Here is a 6,851-nt window from a genome sequence, read left to right as displayed (position 1 = left end):
TTATTCTGCTATTGATCCCATCTAGAGTATTTTTAATTTCATTTATTGTGTTGTTCATCATTGTTTGTTTCAACTTTAGTTCTTCTAGGTCCTTGTTAAATGTTTCTTGCATTTTCTCTATTCTATTTCCAAGATTTTGGATCATCTTTACTATCAGTATTCTGAATTCTTTTTCAGGTAGACTGCCTATTTCCTCTTCATTTGTTAGGTCTGGTGAGTTTTTATCTTGCTGCTTCATCTGCTGTGTGTTTTTCTGTCTTCTCATTTTGCTTACCTTACTGTGTTTGGGGTCTCCTTTTTGCAGGCTGCAGGTTCATAGTTCCCGTTGTTTTTGGCGTCTGTCCCCAGTGGCTAAGGTTGGTTCAGTGGATTGTGTAGGCTTCCTGGTGGAGGGAACTAGTGCCTGTGTTCTGGTGGATGAGGCTGGATCTTGTCTTTCTGGTGGGCAGGTCCACGTCTGGTGGTGTGTTTTGGGGTGTCTGTGGACTTGTTATGATTTTGGGCAGCCTCTCTGCTAGTGGGTGGGGTTGTGTTCCTGTCTTGCTAGTTGTTTGGCATAGGATGTCCAGCACTGTAGCTTGCTGGTCGTTGAGTGAAGCTGGGTGCTGGTGTTGAGATGGAGATCTCTGGGAGATTTTTGCCGTTTGATACTACGTGGAGCTGGGAGGTCTCTTGTGGACCAGTGTCCTGAAGTTGGCTCTCCCACTCAGAGGCACAGCACTGACTCCTGGCTGCAGCACCAAGAGCCTTTCATCAAAAAGAGGAAAAGGGGAAAAACTCATAAATCTTGCTCTCAAAGTCCACCTCCTTAATTTGGGATGACTCGTTGTCTATTCAGGTGTTCCACAGATGCAGGGTACATCAAGTAGATCATGGAGCTTTAATCCGCTGCTTCTGAGGCTGCTGGGAGAGATTTCCCTTTCTCTTCTTTGTTCGCACAGCTCCCAGGGGCTCAGCTTTGGATTTGGCCCGGCCTCTGCGTGTAGGTCGCCGGAGGGCATCTGTTCTTTGCTCAGACAGGACGAGGTTAAAGGAGCCGCTGATTCGGGGGCTCTGGCTCACTCAGGCCGCGGGGAGGGAGGGGCACGGAGTGCAGGGCGGGCCTGCGGCGGCAGAGGCCGGCGTGACGTTGCACCAGCCTGAAGCACGCCATGCGTTCTCCCGGGGGAGTTGTCCCTGGATCCCAGGACCCTGGCAGTGGCGGGCTGCACAGGCTCCGCGGAAGAGGGGTGTGGATAGTGACCTGTACTCGCACAGAGGCTTCTTGGTGGCGGCAGCAGCAGCCTTAGCGTCTCATGCCCGTCTCTGGGGTCCGCGCTGATAGCCGCGGCTCGCGCCCGTCTCTGGAGCTCTTAATCCCTTCTCCTCGCGCACCAGGAAACAAAGAGGTAAGAAGTCTCTTGCCTCTTCGGCAGCTCCAGACTTCTCCCCGGACTCCCTCCCGGCTAGCCGTGGCGCACTAACCCCCTGCAGGCTGTGTTCACACCGCCAACCCCAGTCCTCTCCCTGCGCTCAGACCGAAGCCCGAGCCTCAGCTCCCAACCCCGCCCGCCCCAGCGGGGGAGTAGACAAGCCTCTCGGGCTGGTGAGTGCCGGTCGGCACCCATCCTCTGTGCGTGAATCTCTCCGCTTTGCCCTCCGCACCCCTGTTGCTGTGCTCTCCTCCGCAGCTCCGAAGCTTCCCTCCTCCGCCACCCGCAGTCTCTGCCCGCGAAGGGGGTCCTAGTGTGTGGAAACCTTTCCTCCTTCACAGCTCCCTCCCACTTGTGCAGGTCCCGTCCCTATCCTTTTGTCTCTGTTTATTCTTTTTTCTTTTTCCCTACCCAGGTACGTGGCGGGTTTCTTGCCTTTGGGAGGTCTGAGGTCTTCTGCCAGCATTCAGTAGGTGTTCTATAGGAGTTGTTCCACGTGTAGATGTATTTCTGGTGTATCTGTGGGGAGAAAGGTGATCTCCGCATCTTACTCTTACACTATCTTCCTGGAAGTTCTCTGTTTTGTTATAGTTGTTCATGTTGTTCATTTGCTTTGCCTTTTATTTTCCACATGTAAGTGAAATCATACAGTATTTGTCTTTCTCTATCTGACTTATTTCACTAAGCATAATAGCCCCAGGTCCATTCATGTTGTCGCAAAAACAAGATTCCATTCTTTTTTATGGCTGAGTAATATGCAATAGCCAATATTCTTGTCTATTGTAAATAATGCCGCAGTGAACATAGGGATGCATATATATTTTGTAATTGGTGTTTTCCTTTCTTTGGTTAAGTGCCCAGAAGTAGAAATGCTGGATCATATGGGGTTTCTATTTTTAATTTTTTGAGGACCCTTCATGTTGTTTTCTATAGTGGCTTCCCCAATTTACTTTTCCACCAATAGTGTACGAGGGTTCCCTTTTCTCTACATCCTCACCAACACTTGTTACTTATTGTCTTTTTGATAATAGCCATTCTGACAGGTGTGCAGTGATAATCTTATTGTGGTTTTGATTTGCATTTCCTTGATGATTAATGATGTTGAGAATTTTTTCATGTGCCTATTGGCCATCTGTCTGTTTTCTCTGGAAAAATGTCTATTTGAGTCCTCTGCCGATTTTTAATCATGTTATTTGTTGTCGTTGTTGACTTGTATGTTTTCTTTCCGTATTTTGGATATTAACCCCTTATCAGGTACATCATTTGCAAATATCTTCACCCATTCAGTAAGTGGCCTTTTCCTTTTGTTACTAATTTCCTTTGCTGTTCAAAAAATTTTAGTTTGAACTTGGGTGGGGTTTGTGCCGCAGCCGCAGGCTGACGGCGCAGGTCAGGTCCCTCCGGTCCGCGCTCCCCGGCTCCGAGGCGGTCGATGGGACTGAGCGCTGCGGAGCAAGCGGCGACGCCCGTCGCGGGGCTGGGGCAGCGCAAGAGCCCGCCGGGAGGCTCGGGCATGGCGGGCCGCAGGACCTGAGCCCTACCCCTTGGGGAGCAACCTAGTGGCGGGCGATGGGGATGGAGCGGGGCTGCCGCCGCCGCCTCCTCAGCCCCGCAGCGAAGCACCGGGCAGCTCGGGATCATGGCCCTGGAGCAGCTCTGCTCCATCCTGTGTGGTTAATAACAATACTTGCAGTGGAAGGGATTGCTGTGGCCCAAAAGACTCAAGATGGACAAAATATTGGAATCAAGCACATGCCTGCAACCCAGCGTGGCCTTTGGGTTCGAACCAGCAATGGAGGTCATTTTGCTTCACCAGATTATCTTGACTCATATCCACCAAACAAGGAATGTATCTACATTTTGGAAGCTGCTTCACGTCAAAAAACACAGCTGACCTTTGATGAACATTATTGTATTAGAACCATCATTTGAATGTCGGTTTGATCACTTGGAAGTTCGAGACGGGCTGTTTGGTTTCTCTCCACATGTAGATCGTGACTGTGGTGTGAAAAGCCCTCCATTAATTAGATCAACAGGGAGATTCATGTGGATTAAGTTCAGTTCCGATGAAGAACGTGAAGGACTGGAATTTCTAGCAAAATATTCGTTTATTCCAGATTCAGACTTTACTTACCTAGGAGATGGCCAGTTTGAATTGTCAGGAGCTGACGGAATAGTACGTTGGAGTCAGGTAGAACAAGGGGAGAAAACAAAACCCGGCCAAGCGGTTGATTGCATGTGGATGATTAAAGCTACTCCAAAAGGTAAGATTTATTTGAGGTTCCTAGATTATCAAATGGAGCACTCAAATGAATGCAAGAGAAACTTCGTTGCAGTCTATGATGGGAGCAGTTCTATTGAAAATCTGAAGGCCAAGTTTTGCAGCACTGTGGCCCATGACGTAATGCTTAAAACAGGAGTTGGGGTGATACGAATGTGGGCTGATGAAGGTAGTCGGCTTAGCACGTTCAGAATGCTTTTTTTTTTTCTTTTTTTATTTTTTGCGGTACGTGGGCCTCTCACTGCTGTGGCCTCTCCCGTTGCGGAACACAGGCTCCGGACGCGCAGGCTCAGTGGCCATGGCTCACGGGCCCAGCCGCTCCGCGGCATGTGGGATCTTCCCGGACCGGGGCACGAACCCGCGTCCCCTGCATCGGCAGGCGGACTCTCAACCACTGCGCCACCAGGGAAGCCCCAGAATGCTTTTTACTTCCTTTGTGGAGCCTCCCTGCACAGACAGCACTTTCTTTTGCCATAGCAACATGTGCATCAATAATTCTTTAATCTGTAATGGGGTTCAAAACTGTGCATACCCTTGGGATGAAAATCATTGTAAAGAAAAGAAAAAAGCAGGACTGCTTGAACAAATCACTAAAACTCACGGAACAGTTGTTGGCATTGCGTCAGGGATTGTCTTGGTCCTTCTCATTATTTCTATTCAAGTACAAGTGAAACAGCCTTGAAAAAAGGTCATGGCTTGCAAAACTGCTTTTTATAAAACTGGATTTCACGAAGAGTTTGATCCTCCTCATTATGAATTGTTTTCACCGAGAGACAAGGAGACATCTGCAGACCTGTCGGAGGAACTGGACAGCTACCAGAAGGTGCGGCGCTCCTCCACTGTGTCGCCATGCATCCACGACCATCACTGTGGATTGCAGGCACCCAGCATCAAGCAAAGCAGGACCAACCTGAGTTCCATGGAACTTCCCTTCCAAAATGGTTCTGCACAACCGCAGCCAATGAAAACATTTAATAGCATCTTCAAAAAGAGAAGCTACACTTTCAAGCAGGCACATGAGTGCCCTGAACAGGCCCTAGAAGACAGAGTAATGGAGGAGATGCCCTGTGAAATTTGTCAGAGGGAGGGAAGATTCTGCACAAGCATCCACAGCCATCGATTTTTTTTTTAGCATCTTTATTGGAGTATAATTGCTTTACAGTGGTGTGTTAGTTTCTGCTGTATAACAAAGTGAATCAGTTATACACATACGTGTATCCCCATATCTCCTCCCTCTTGTGTCTGCCTCCCTCCCACCCTAGCCATCGATTTTTAATCTTCTACTGAAGGTGACATTAATCACATTAATTAAGTATGGGTGCTATAGAGCACCCGTACTGTCTTCAGCAGCCAACCCTTTTCTCCTGTGAGAACTAGGAAGACCTTCAATCCCCATTAATCTAATGTAATGGTGAAGTTTTTATTATCTCAGGCAGTCTACATATGTTAACCCAACCAAGGAACTTACTCCATTCAGTAAAAACCAAAAACTAAGCCTCTATTGCTCAGTAGCATTTGGAGAGAGGAGGGGTAGTGGTGCGCCAGGCTCAGCTGCCTGCCTGTCTTAGCAGCAGGAAGACTGCTCTTGATTGACACAGCTCTGTCAATATTTTGATCCCACAGTAAGTTTAAAAGTAAGATTTTTCTTCACATTCCTTTTATTTTTTTCTTTTCTCTAAATTTAATTTGTTTTATAAGGCAGTAATTTTACCCTTTCAGTTTCTTATATAAATGGTTCATGTATCACACGTATTTCAATATAGGCATTTGTTCTAGAATTTGTCAAAATATAACTAGTTACTGTGGTAAGTGCCAATTAAGACACAGAGTTGTGTTCTGTCCATCTGCTTCTTCTTGACTGGTTTCTATACTGCTGCCTTTTAATTACTGGATCCTTAGTCTTTATTTTCTGTGATATGATTTAGCACCTTTAAGGCACATTTTGTCTTAGTTATATTATACGAGAAAGTTTCATAATCCTGGGATGTATGCACCATTGCCAGTTATACCTAAAAACTTGAAAACGATTAAAATTTTTAGAAATGCTTGGAAATTCCCCACGTTTTATCACGTTCAGTGATAGCCCATGCACTCCTGTGAGCAAAAAGTCATTTAATTCATTTCGGGGAGGCCTATCATTATATTCACTTCCTGTGTTTCTCATTACTAGATCTGTGTCTTTTATTATCTTTATAAAAAGATGATCTCACTCCCTTTGTGTTGGTTTATCTTATAGGATATGGTAACCAAGGTTGTACGAGAGTTAAAGGAAAATGCCTAAGAAATTGTGTCAGCCTTTAGATGGCTTCTTATTTGGGATAATACATTTTTCTAGTTCTTACCAAGAATAACAATTTCTACTTCTTTCAAAACTGCACTTTTGACCTTATTTTTTTAATGGTATATAAACAATAATGTATAAACATGATATAAAAACTCACTGCATTTTTTTAGACTTCTGATATTATTTGATACTGTACAGACTTTATTAAATCAAGATCAAAGAGCTACAGGACAGACTTCTTTCAGTGTTCACGTTCGCAGCTTTGTATGCAAATATGCTGTGATGGAACGCTACACTGCAATTTACTGTAAAGACCTTGGTAATGTGTACAGAAGCATTTGTTTCCTCTTGTTGTTGCGTTTAGTTTATGATAAATTTTTCACTGTGTGATATTTATTGTTCTAAATCACTACACAAATCTGATATTAAAATATATATTATTACATGAAAAAAAAAGATTTTAGTTTGATATAGTCCCATTTGTTTATTTTGCTTTTGTTTCCCTTGCTTAAGGAGACATATCCAAAAAAATTTACTAATATTGAGGTTAAAGAGCATATGCCTGTGTTTTCTTCTAGAAGTTTTATGGTTTCAGGTCTTACGTTTAAGTCTTTAATCTATTTTGAATTTATTTTTGTGCATGGTGTGAGAGAGTAATCCAGTTTGATCTTTTGTATGTAGTTGTGTTTTCCCAACACCATTTACTGAAGAGGCTGTCTTCCCCTCATTGTATATTCTTACCACCTTTGTCATAGATTAATTGCCCATATAAGTGTGGGTTTATTTCTGCTCTATATTCTGTTGCATTGATCTATGTGTCTGTTTTTGTGCCAGTACCGTTCTGTTTTTGTGTGTGTGTGATTCTCAACATTTT

At 44.8% G+C, this 6,851-nt stretch overlaps 1 pseudogene; it reads left to right on the top strand.

Annotated features, from left to right (window-relative positions):
* The first annotated feature begins 3,051 nt into the window (after positions 1-3,051).
* On the top strand, positions 3,052-5,144 carry LOC137226080 (neuropilin and tolloid-like protein 2; annotated as a pseudogene).
* Positions 5,145-6,851: the final 1,707 nt, after the last annotated feature.

The sequence above is a fragment of the Pseudorca crassidens genome, chromosome 6 (assembly GCF_039906515.1).
Source record: "Pseudorca crassidens isolate mPseCra1 chromosome 6, mPseCra1.hap1, whole genome shotgun sequence".
In the NCBI taxonomy this organism is placed as follows: Eukaryota; Metazoa; Chordata; class Mammalia; order Artiodactyla; family Delphinidae; genus Pseudorca; species Pseudorca crassidens.
The sequence above is the reverse complement of the archived record's forward strand: the minus strand, read 5'-3'. Positions and strand labels throughout refer to the sequence as shown.